This window comes from Typopeltis vanoorti, chromosome 8 (assembly GCF_054136105.1).
Source record: "Typopeltis vanoorti isolate ZY-2024b chromosome 8, IOZ_Tvanoo_1.0, whole genome shotgun sequence".
Taxonomy (NCBI): Eukaryota; Metazoa; Arthropoda; class Arachnida; order Uropygi; family Thelyphonidae; genus Typopeltis; species Typopeltis vanoorti.
In genome coordinates, this window is record NC_143556.1 from 76688563 (window position 1) to 76700633 (window position 12071).

The following is a 12071-nucleotide window of genomic DNA, read 5'->3' on the forward strand; positions in this document are numbered from 1 at the left end:
GTTAGTACTGAGACTTCAGACCCAGAGGCGTCCAGCTACTTATTTACGTTCAAATCCTCAGAGCCCTGGACAGAGCTCTGAGGATTATCACCCTTTTCAGGGCGATATAACGTGATATAATTTCTAAAAACCAAACATAGAACTTTATCAAGCCGCTTCAAGAAGTCACATTTACATAAGCAATTGCCAAACAAAATCAATCATCTTAAAACAGTAATGAAATAAGGATAAAAACAAAAATATAATTTCTTATCAAATATAATCTAGTACTTTCTATCCCAGCGAAAAAACTTGTTTCAGATGTACACATTTACTAATGTGGGATGGTGAGTCGCATTACCTAACCAGATATACTGTCACTAAATAAATCTGTTACATCTTCATGAACAAATTCTATGATAACTGCTGCAATAAATAAATTACAAAATATGAAAATCATGAAAATAGACAGGAAAACAGACTGATATATTGGTAAATCATGCATGATAAACTTCTTTTGAGGTTTATCCAATTTTAATGCTTGAATCTTTAGATTAAATCAGGGAAAAAAGTAAAAATAAAGTGTCAAAGACTATTGTCTCCACAATATAATGAGAATCCCGAAGAAAATTGGTGATAGACAGCAGTCTTTGACTGCTGATCATAATAGAAAGTAACCATCATTACTAGCATTCGTGAGCAAAACTAATCTAATCAGATATGATCACTGAAGCAGAATTAAAGATTAACAAATAAGTATATGAAGAATAAATAGACGAGAAAACTTTAAAATATCAAAATATAAACTGACTCTATCAAACCAAAGAAGAGCAAGAGATCAAGAAGATATTTATTGGGAGGGAACCAGTAATAATGAAATCTTAGTTGCATAGGACTATCATAAGGTCTTGTAATTCCCTTAACAGTACATACCTTGGAAATGATGATGATTCAGAGATATGAGAAAAAAAAAAGATATGAGTAAAAATTCATCCATGATCATCATATTGTAGTAACTGTATTAGCTACTCATTCAAGTCGATTGACATTATGTTTGACAGTCGAAGATAAGTCGAAGTATTATCTTTACTTGTTCGAGTGTTCTCTACTAACCTGTTTAATCAGTTGCTGAAAATGAACCGGTTATGTTTATTTATACTTGTGCACCAGTAGAACCCCCCCCCCTCAACACGATCTGAATAAGCATTATCAGATTCTTAAAATTTGGGGGGGGGGGAGCGAGCCTAATAGCTCCCCTTGAGAGGTAGGGGACACAAAGGGAAATGTCATTCATTTATAAGATCCATCTGGTATAAATATCCAATTTAAAAGTAGAATGATGGCCAAAATCACCCTTTACAGATTTTTTCGTGCCTCTGAACTTAAAAGCATTGAAGTACACTTTTGCATAACGAATTACATGCACCATTAAAATGAAATTGCTCAAAATAAAACAATCTGAAATGGGATAAAATTTCTGGAAATTATCCAAGCGAAACTGAGCCTGCATTTATTAAAAAGTAAAGTTTCTGCTTTTGTATATTATTTACTTATTATTTATTTTTATAATTATACTAAAAGCATGCAGTAGATAAGTTTAATTACCTTCTGGACTATAAAAGTCAAATTTATGTTCCTTACAATTCTAAATTGCAAAACTAAATTAAGAACTTAGTATTTAAATATTATTTTTCTTTTAGGTCATCTGTCTAACATCGCACAAAACATTGAACCAAATATGTCTGATTGTTATGGTAAATGTCCTATTTTTAGGTGTTTCCATTTCCAGCTTATTGTAGTCAACTGTCTTAATCTACGGTATTCAAGGACACCATGCCATACGTAACAGGATAAAGAAACTGAACAATTACTCTTATATTCCAAGTTAGTTACAGTTTGACTTGTCATAAGACTTCAAAAGTAAAAAGTACTCGTATTTTACCGATCTTCCTGTCTGTTGAGTGTTTCACGTCATCGTATTCGCTATGACTACTTAACATGCCCAAGGAAAATAACAAACAAACACGCTGGGACAAGGTTTCGACGTACCATTAGTGTTCCTACAGAAGATATCGCTAACAGGTAAAGCGCAGAGATTCCCTAACTTTGCACCTAATCCGGAACGTTTTCTACTCCCCTGTAGGGTGTGGTTTGACGAGTGATATGTGCTCGCTGTCAAACTTGCGACGTAGTTCAAAAACAAAATAAATGAGTCTGCAAAGTTTTCCCTTTGTCAGGTATGTTTGCTAGGTTCACTGAACCAAGTATGATTGTCATTTATTATGTCAGCTGTCTCGTTCCGCTTTCTTCTTATTTTCTTTTTCACTCAGTTTTTGTAAAATTAAAAAACTTCTAGTGATTTACTTCAGAAATTTATTGTTATGAAACAATAATATTTCGTTGCTATTTTGTTGAACAGAAGCTTATAAACAAGGTCAAAATACATTTTACATTAATATCCATAAAAGTCACGCACCATTAATAATAATAAGAAGAAGAGGAAGATAAGTATTGCAGATTAACCTATTCACAGGTTAAACGCTAATTTCATACTTAAAATGCTGGGACATACAACCACGTGAGTGTAATTTTTTCATATAACTTTTTTTTTTTTTTTTTTTTAAAGAGCGAATGAATATGATTACACAAAGATGCCAGAAAATTATTTTTACAGAGTATCGTAAATTACTATTTCTCAACCACCAGGAGGCGCAGTTATTACAATCACGAGATCTTTACCTGTTCAAAAGTTACATCAAATTAAAAAATAAAAATAAAAAGTCAGACGTTTGTTTTATTTTATATAAAACAAACTTATAGTTTAAAATAAAATGTGTTATATATAATATAATATAAATAAAATAAAATAAATACTGTGATTTTTATAAATATTTTGCATTGTGTTTTTAGAAACATGTTGCGGATCTCAACAGTACAATAACAAATATGTGAAGCACGATCTTTACATATTTGTTATTGTACTGTTCTATTTCTTTGACAAAGTATGGGTTTAAATATCTAACAACAACAGTTGTCCTTATCGTCAGTATTTCTTAATTGTAGAGAGCCATGGAACATGTAATTCCAGTGCCAGCCTGCTGGTTTCCTACCAGACATTACAGTATCACTTGTGGAAAAATAAGTAATCTAATGAAAGCGATTGTGATGCATTGGCACTATTTCAAATCTTCGCATTTACAATCATCCTTGGAAAACAATAGCTTGATAGTGGAGTTTTCCGAGGATCATTTGTTTTCCAGTGGTTAATTTGGGATCGAAATCAAAAGAGTATGTAATTTCTCGTTACTTAAGATTTTTCACCTGAATATGCAGGAATAAGTTTAATGAATGTATACGTGAGTACTGTTACTTACTCCGTAACACATGATCTTGGAATCAGAAGTAGCTTAGCTTTAAGATTAATAAACCCGGAATTTAAACACTGGTGCTTCTGCATGGTTGTTTTAGGATTACGGCAGGAACAGCTTAGATTGTTTTGCTGGTGTATTATACCTTTTAATTGTGTGTGGGGGGGGATATTTTCTGGTGAGTTGGCTATTTTGCACGATGAAAAACCTTCTATACCTCCACATAAGATTGGCTAACTCGCGAGTACTAGACGAGATTCGAACTAGGCTTTCCAACCATCGTGCGATAAAATTTAGTTTATATTTACATCTACTTACATAAAAACATTCCCAAACTCAATATAAATAGAATGATTTTCGATTGATTACCAAAATATTCATTATCAGAGTATCTAGTGTCGTAATATGCCTAAAGATTGATTTGTTTAACAACTTAATCATGTGTAGAAAAATATTGTGGCATGCTGCCATCTAGCGTCATCTTTCCGTCATGAAACTCTGTTATTTACAAATTGTAAATAATAGTTGTAGGACATAGACATGACAGACTATGGTTACAGTAGAAACTACAATTCATACTCAATGTAAATGTGAAAACTGAAACACAGTTTATCTGATTTTTTTAAGGTAAACATATGGTTTCATTTTTCCCATGTTTTATTAAATACTGGAGATCTCAATACAGATATTTCGTTTGCACATTTTCACTAACGAAATGACAAACAATTTCTGTAGTTATTAATATTTACTAACTATGGGTTAATTAAATTATCCAAAACTATTGTATTATATTCACTACAGTGGCTATAATAAATTCATACTTAATTACTTAAATAATAATGTTAAATGAATTATATTTTATTACTTTCAGGATGGAAAAAAAAATCATATGCTCCAGTCAGAAGTTTCAGTTCTGTTTTTTTTTTTTTTTTTTTTTTTTTTTTTTTTTTTTCTAATGTTGATACAGTGATACCGATTCATTGTATCAACATTCAACGTAGAAGACCAGGGTGTCCCTCACTGTTGCGAGTAACAATTTACCGCCAGTATAGCTCAGTAGGCTATAAGAACACCCAAGGTCTACTACAAGCTCGGAGCAGATGCTAGCGCCAGGGAACGGGAAGGAAAAATGGTAATTTAGCTTCGTTTTCTAATGAATGTTAATCAGTTTTCCTTTAAAAGCCAATAATAAATATTACACTACCTGAAAAAAAAAAGTGGAAAAAACTTTGTAGCCTGAGTAGTAAGATGAAAGAACAAATGAAAAAAAAAAGTTTCATTTGTTTCCTGTATTGATATCAATAGAAGTGACACTTGCACTTTGCTTTATTCACTACCATGAATATTATTCACGTGTTCAGTCTCGAACGTTTGATGGCACATTAAGCACAGGAGATATTTCAAGCTTCAGTTAACCTGAGCAATGCGAAATATGTTATTCAACTCACTTCACAATAATTAGTCACGAAAAACAATAAACTTTTATGGCTGCAACTAATCCCCAAAATTTCATCTTCTTCTTCTTCTTTGCGAGTTCCTTGTGGAGCCTAATATAGAGTTCATTAACATTTAACCTGATTTGGATGAGACAAAGTGGTCAGCAATATGCTCGCAATGTGCAATATTATGTCAAATATTCTCTAGTTGAACAATTGATAGCCACTGAATATAATGAATAGACTATTGTTTACAGCAACTTCAAGAGACTGTTGACAACATAGCCCGAATATGAAATAACTAATTCGTGAGTGCTCAATAACAATAAAAATTTGTTACATCGAACTTTCACGCGGCCTTCGTTTCTCTGGTGTGCTTGTGTGTGCGTGTGTGTGTGTGTGGGGGGGGGGGGGTTGAGGAATTGAAAACAGTAGCATTTCTATCAGAAGTCATTTACATACAAGAAAAAGTCAGTGTTTCTTATATTATAAATTAGGCATTAGGGATGTGCAATAAGATGCTCTCTTTCGGGGAGCAGTAGTCGATTTTAAAGAGTGAGGATATTTATACAATTTTAAATATTTTGAAGAATTTCAGGAATTTAATTTCTATATGAATTCCAAATAAGATTTGTTCAATTTAATGGACTAAATCATTGATTTTTTTTTTTTATTTGGTTCAAGTCGACATTCACCACACAACTAATTTAATGGGCAAATAAACCTGTGATTACCATGATAAAGAGATGGAAATCGCTGTTGACAAGGAAAACACCTCACGCATCTTAAGACTGCAGTTGTCTGAAAGGATTTATGATGTGCATTTAGCGCTTCCCGGAGCCAGCTTGAATGCTCGCTTCGCACCATGTGCGGAAGCAACAAATGATGCTCCTGAAACAGACCCACCTTCATCAGTGGCCGATATGTTCTGGCATATTGAGGACACTCGTTCGAGTTACGGTACCACAAGACTACAACCCATGTAGCTGCGTGAGATCTTGATTTACACTTTCAGTATTTCCATTATTAAACAGTGCAAGCATATTGCACCTCAAGAAAACCATTAGATCACATTGGACCTTCCTTGTACATTCGTAAAGCGTTGCATTAATAATTTCAAGTAAAGTTTAAACGTGATAAACGAATTGAGTTTCGATGTCATTTCTCATCGTCGTGACAATTTTGTCATCAATGGTATTGTTTGCATGACTTCAGGCGAGACACTAGAAACTGGATAAGCAATATGATGTATTTTAAATGCCCAACTCTGACATTCGTCTCATTCTTCTTTTTTAACACGTATAGATGAAGCTATTCCCTACATAAAATGCTTATAAATATACATTTTCTCTCTCTCTCTCTCTCTCATAGATAGCGTAATGTTCATAAAGGGCTTAAGATCATACAGACACTTGGGCTAAGATTAAATTTGCATCCTGTTAGTCTGATTGTTATTAATGAACCCAAGTTATGGGGTGGAGGAATCTTTTGGAGTTCACCATGGGGAGATCTTCTTTTCACATATTAAACCTTAATGATCTATTACAATAAGAAAATGGTTCATAAATCTTTCTGGTAGGATAATAGTCCAGTCCCTTTATTCTGACACTTGCTGGAATTCTGATATTAATTTGCATATTTTATATATATATAAAAACTTCCCATTCTTCCTTCTCGCGTCCTACGTAGGCTGATTTAGTTTTGTTTGACAAATGTTAGACATTCTTCTAATTCAGGATTTTAACCTGGACTCTTCTGCAGAACTCCATACAGACAAATCGGCCTTTCAGAACACACGCAATTTACAGACAAAAAAATACTAGTTGTGGTGGTGGGCGATAGATGGCGTTGATGGAGATTATTGGTAGTAGAGGTTCGGTGTAGTGGTGGAGACAGTTGTATAGTAGGTGTCCTCCCGCGATGAGTTTTCGGATTCCTTGGAGGTGTCACGAATAATAATAATAATAATAATAATAATAATAAACTCATCCATGGAAGTGTCACTAAAATGGCTAACTTTTGAAATTAAAAACAAAGCGACTCCAGAAAATGCAAGTAATGATTACCTGTCCCTTACTACTTTACAGTACTTGAACTCCATAGTAAAGTACTGGGACAAACAAGAAGAGAATACTGTGCTATGAAAACCAGTCACAGAAGAAGTGATAGAGTTTTTAATCTCTAGAAAATAAATAAATAAATAATAAGTCTTTCACTCTAGCTAATGAACCGATCTGGGAATATTCAGTTGACAGATAATCACTTACTTAATGCCCCTTAGATGCTTTAGTGTTAGAATAAAGTATGATATTACTTTCTAAAATCGCCCTATCTTTATTATAATAGATAATAAAAATGAATATAAATCCATGAATGTTAAATGTATTAAAGCTTTAAACTATAAATGTGTATGTAAAAGTACAAATGATAGACAATGATTGACAAATGTTAGACATTCTTCTAATTCAGGATTTTTAACTTGGACTCTTCTGCAGAACTCCATACAGACAAAATCGGCCCTTCAGAACACACGCAATTTACAGACAAAAAATACTAGTTGTGGTGGTGGTATGTTAAATGTATATGTAAAAGCTCAGTCAGTATAGACGAAGCCCTTTGGTAGGAATGACCTGAGTTCGATTCTCGTCCATGACGTGAGGACCCTTTATCTGGTCTTTTTTCGACTAAAGGTGAGTTAGCCGGTCTCATGCGGAGGTAGGGGTGGTTTCACCCGGAAACTCGGGTTTTTTCGTCCCCCAGAACAGGTAAACCGGCCCCGTGAACACATGCATCTACAGCCATATTAACCGACCTATCCCACGGAATAGGTCGGTCAATCCTAAATCAGGATGGATGGATAGATGTAAGAGTTATTTTATTACGCCAAGGCTACGAGACGCCTGTATGATTAATCTGCTAATTGCGTGTGTAGGAAAAACTCTCATAATTGTTTCTTACGTTCTATTACAAGATTCGTATCCTATGTTTTCCCACTGGGTCGTATTTCAGTCTGCTGTACGCTTTATATAGGAAGAATAATAATTTTGTCTAATAAGTAAGGAGACAGGCTTTAATTATTATTATTATTATTATAAAAATAACTATCATTCTTTTTTGCGGATTATTTTCAATCTTAATTATTCCATCATTTCTTTGTAATTAGTTTCGACAGACATTATGACAACAAAATTAAACTTTACCATCGGTAAGTAATAAATTTGACCTCCCTCAAAAAACTAATATCTATAAGAGTTTTAAACTCATTAAGAGTTTTTTACTCTGTTATTGTAGGCAGAAAAAACCTATTTAGCTGATCTTTCACAGCAATTATTCTTAATACAGCAGAAACGGATTACTTACACTAAGTTTTTTTTTTTTTTCTTGTACATTTTTCATATAAAGTCTGCAAAGAAAACTTTGGATGTGCTTGGGCTACCTGAAGTTCTGTTATGGGTATTCTTCTGGTATCTGTGAAATATCATTTACAGCTATTCAAGTACAGTTTGTGCGTGTTTTGCTCACCCATAAAAGGTTGCTAACTTCTAACACATTGGTACCGTGCGTGGGCCTAAGGAACTTTTTGATCATTTTATATTAAGACATTTATTTTTCATTATTTTATATCTTTTAATACAATCCAAAAGTCTTATTCTAAAATTAAAATCTAATATCTTTTATCCTAATTTTTACTCCAATAATTAGAGTATTTTTTTTACACCTTATAAAATTCATCTTCCATCTAAATATTTTAATAGCATGAGCTCAACTGATTAGACTTGTTCGGAAATATTTACTGCGTTGTGATTACCTAGATTTTGGCTCTTGAGATGAGACTGAGTGGAAAAATGGCGGCTCGCGTGTTAGTGTTTTGTGTCGTGTGTTATTGATGGTGAATTGTGTATTTGACTGATAAGTTTTCAGAGATTTATGCTTATATTCATTAGTAATATCAGTTATTTGCTTGCCGCAATAAACAGGCATTTTACATTTTATTTCCCATACAAGGTAAGTCAACTGACTTCGCAAAGGCGATACGCTAGGCCTACTGCCATTAGTGTCGTTGTTGTATTTTAACATCTTGTTGCTAGTTGACGCGCCTATGCTTGATATTGCTGGTAGTCCTTTGCGGCTGCGGGATATTTTACAAAAACTTCTGCTGGCAGGTCTTTAGACCTGCGGGATATTTTATTAACGCACATACGCAACTAAATCGATATGAGCGTGCCTGACCTGGACGTATTTGCTGATCTGCTCGAAAGAGAGCCAGCTCTTGAACTCATTGATAAACTACAAAAGAAGTTCAAGTTGACATGGCCTACTAGCATGATTGACCCCGACACTATTATTGAGTCACTCGATAAAAAGCTAGCACTCAGTTTTATTAAAAAGCTCCTCAAAAAGTTTGAACGGGATTGGCCCGGCTACTTAAATTTGTATTCCTCACCTGAAGTTGAAGTTGAGGAAAATGAAGACTCCCCACAAGTGGAGGAAAAACTCAATCTAGTTGTCTCTACCTCTAATCCTTCTGATCAAGAAGAAACTCACGCACGTAAGAAGAGAAAAATTCTTGCTGCTGAATCAACAAATGTTGTTGGTATGGAAGAGGATGTTCCCATTTCAGATCCCTCTGTTTCCCACAATGAAAAGGTGCCACCGATTATCCTAAGGGAAAAGCAGAGATGGACAACACTCAGAACCATCATGGCAAATTCACAAATTCATTACACGTCTGCTAAAAATGCAGACGAGGGAATACGAATTCAGCCCACCACGGTGGCTGACTATAGAAACCTTACAAAGGAACTGGATACTAGAGGAACCCAATATCACACATTTTCACTTGCCTCTGAAAAAAATCTGAAAGTAGTCTTACGAGGAGTCTCTGAGGATATTGACACAGATGAAATAGTTACTGACCTTAACCTACAGGAACTACCCCCCATAAAGGTCACTAGAATGTTTAGATCAAATAAGACACCTATGCCTTTAGTCTTAGTAGAAATTCATAACATCTACAAAGACATTTATAATTTAAAATCAATCTGTGGACTCAAAATCACCACAGAACCATTGAGAAAGAAATCATCTTCTGGGCAGTGCCACCGGTGCCAAAAATTTGGCCATGCCCAGAAGCTATGCAAAGCTCAGTTCAGATGCGTAAAATGTGGCGAGAATCACCCCACAAACACCTGCGCCAAGCCAAAAACCACCCCGGCTAAGTGCGCTAATTGTGGGGGTCCCCACCCTGCTAATTATAGAGGGTGTATGCATCATCCCAAAAACAGATGGAATGATCCCAGTCATCAATCTACCTCGTCATCTAATGCGAGAGTTCCTGAAGCTCAGGCTACTCAGTTCTCCAAGAGTGAGAACATGACAACTGGTGCTCGCCCATCATTAACTGAGCCCCTTAAGAAAACGAATCTTCAACATCAAGTAAGAACATATGCTGATGTGGCCCGCTCCAAACAGATAGTACAAACCCAGAACCGGAATACTCCACACTCAAATCTATCAGCTGTTATCACCTCTTCTCTTGCAAACATGCTCCAGGATTTCAGCAACTCAAATCCATCCTTAAGTGTCACAAAAAGATTCCTACAGCAAACCCAATCCATATTATCTGCACTCTCTGATGCATAGGAAAAAAATCGTCCCAAACTCTCTTAGGATTATCGGTTGGAATGCCAACGGTATAAAAAACAAACTATTAGAAATCCAGGAATTTAATAATAGATACAACCCAGATATACTGCTAATTAATGAAACTCACCTGAGGCCTGCTGACACCCTGAAAATCAGAGGGTATCAGATTTACAGAAACGACAGGCTTGGGTATAGAGGTGGAGGTACAGCCACTCTTATCAAAAGCTATATCAATCATCACTCAATAACCAACCCTACTACCACCAACCTCGAAATCACAGGAATCAATGTTCTCACAAACTCAATTGGGAACCTCAAAATTTTTTCTGCTTACAACCCTCCATTAAAGACATTATTGACCTCAGATCTGGATGCCATCCTTGGAGTAAAAGGACCGATCATCATCGCTGGAGACCTCAATGCAAAGCATCCTGCTTGGAACAGTAAATCCACTAACAAAAATGGTCGTATCCTTTCTAGCTACACAGGATTAAACCATGCTGTTGTGGCTGGACCTACCGAACCAACTCATCTCAGTACATCTGGCACTGCTGACATCTTGGATATAGCCATCCTGCAAGACATTAAACTACAGTACAGCCTTACATCACTAAACGAGCTGTCGTCGGATCACAACCCAATTCTACTGCAATTGGGAGAACAAGAATGCCTGTCTCCTCCTCATTCAGGCATATCGTGGGAGAGATTGTCTAAAGCACTTCGGGATCAAATAGGACCCGTCCCACACATATGCACACCAGAAGATGTGGATTCTGCAGTGACTAGCCTCACCCAACAGATTAAGTCCGCTATAATGGTTGCAACCTTCCAGAAACCTGTTCCCAAGCCTGATCGTTTGCCTGAGGACATTATGGACCTGATCAGAGAGAAGAACAGAGCTAGGAAGAGATTTCGTAACACTCGCGCTCCTCAGGATAAGACAGTGCTTAATAGATTGAATGGAGCAGTAAGAGATGCACTTAAAACGCATAGAAACGAAGTTTGGGATAAAAAGTTAGCCTCTATCTCACCTATTGATCACTCTATCTGGGGCCTACTGAGAAACATCAAAAACAAAAACAGATCCCTCCCCCCTATAATCTCAAACCAGGGCCTAATCCACACAGATGCAGATAAGGCAGAAGCCATACTTAAAAATCTTGAGGATCAGTGCAAACCATCTTATAACAACATTGATTTCAATCATCTGTATAAAATCCACAGACAGGTTAGACATGCACTAAACCTCCCGGATACCAGTGCTGATCATATTGCACCCGCATCACCTGTTGAATTATATGATATTATTAAAAAACTTAAGAACAATAAAGCTCCTGGACCAGACAGCATCTCAAACAGGGTGATCAAGCTGCTGCCTCGAAAAGCTATAGTGCATCTGACCAGTATAATAAATGCAATCTTAAGACTTCACTATTTTCCTTCCACCTGGAAACTGGCTGATGTGATTCCTATACATAAGCCAGGCAAAGACCCACACTTACCGCAGAATTATCGTCCAATCAGTCTCATCTCCAACCTGGGTAAGATTGCAGAGAAGGTCATCCTCTCACGACTCCAAACCTCAATAAATGACCTAAACATCCTCCCTAAAGAACAGTTTGGTTTTCGGCAACACCATAGT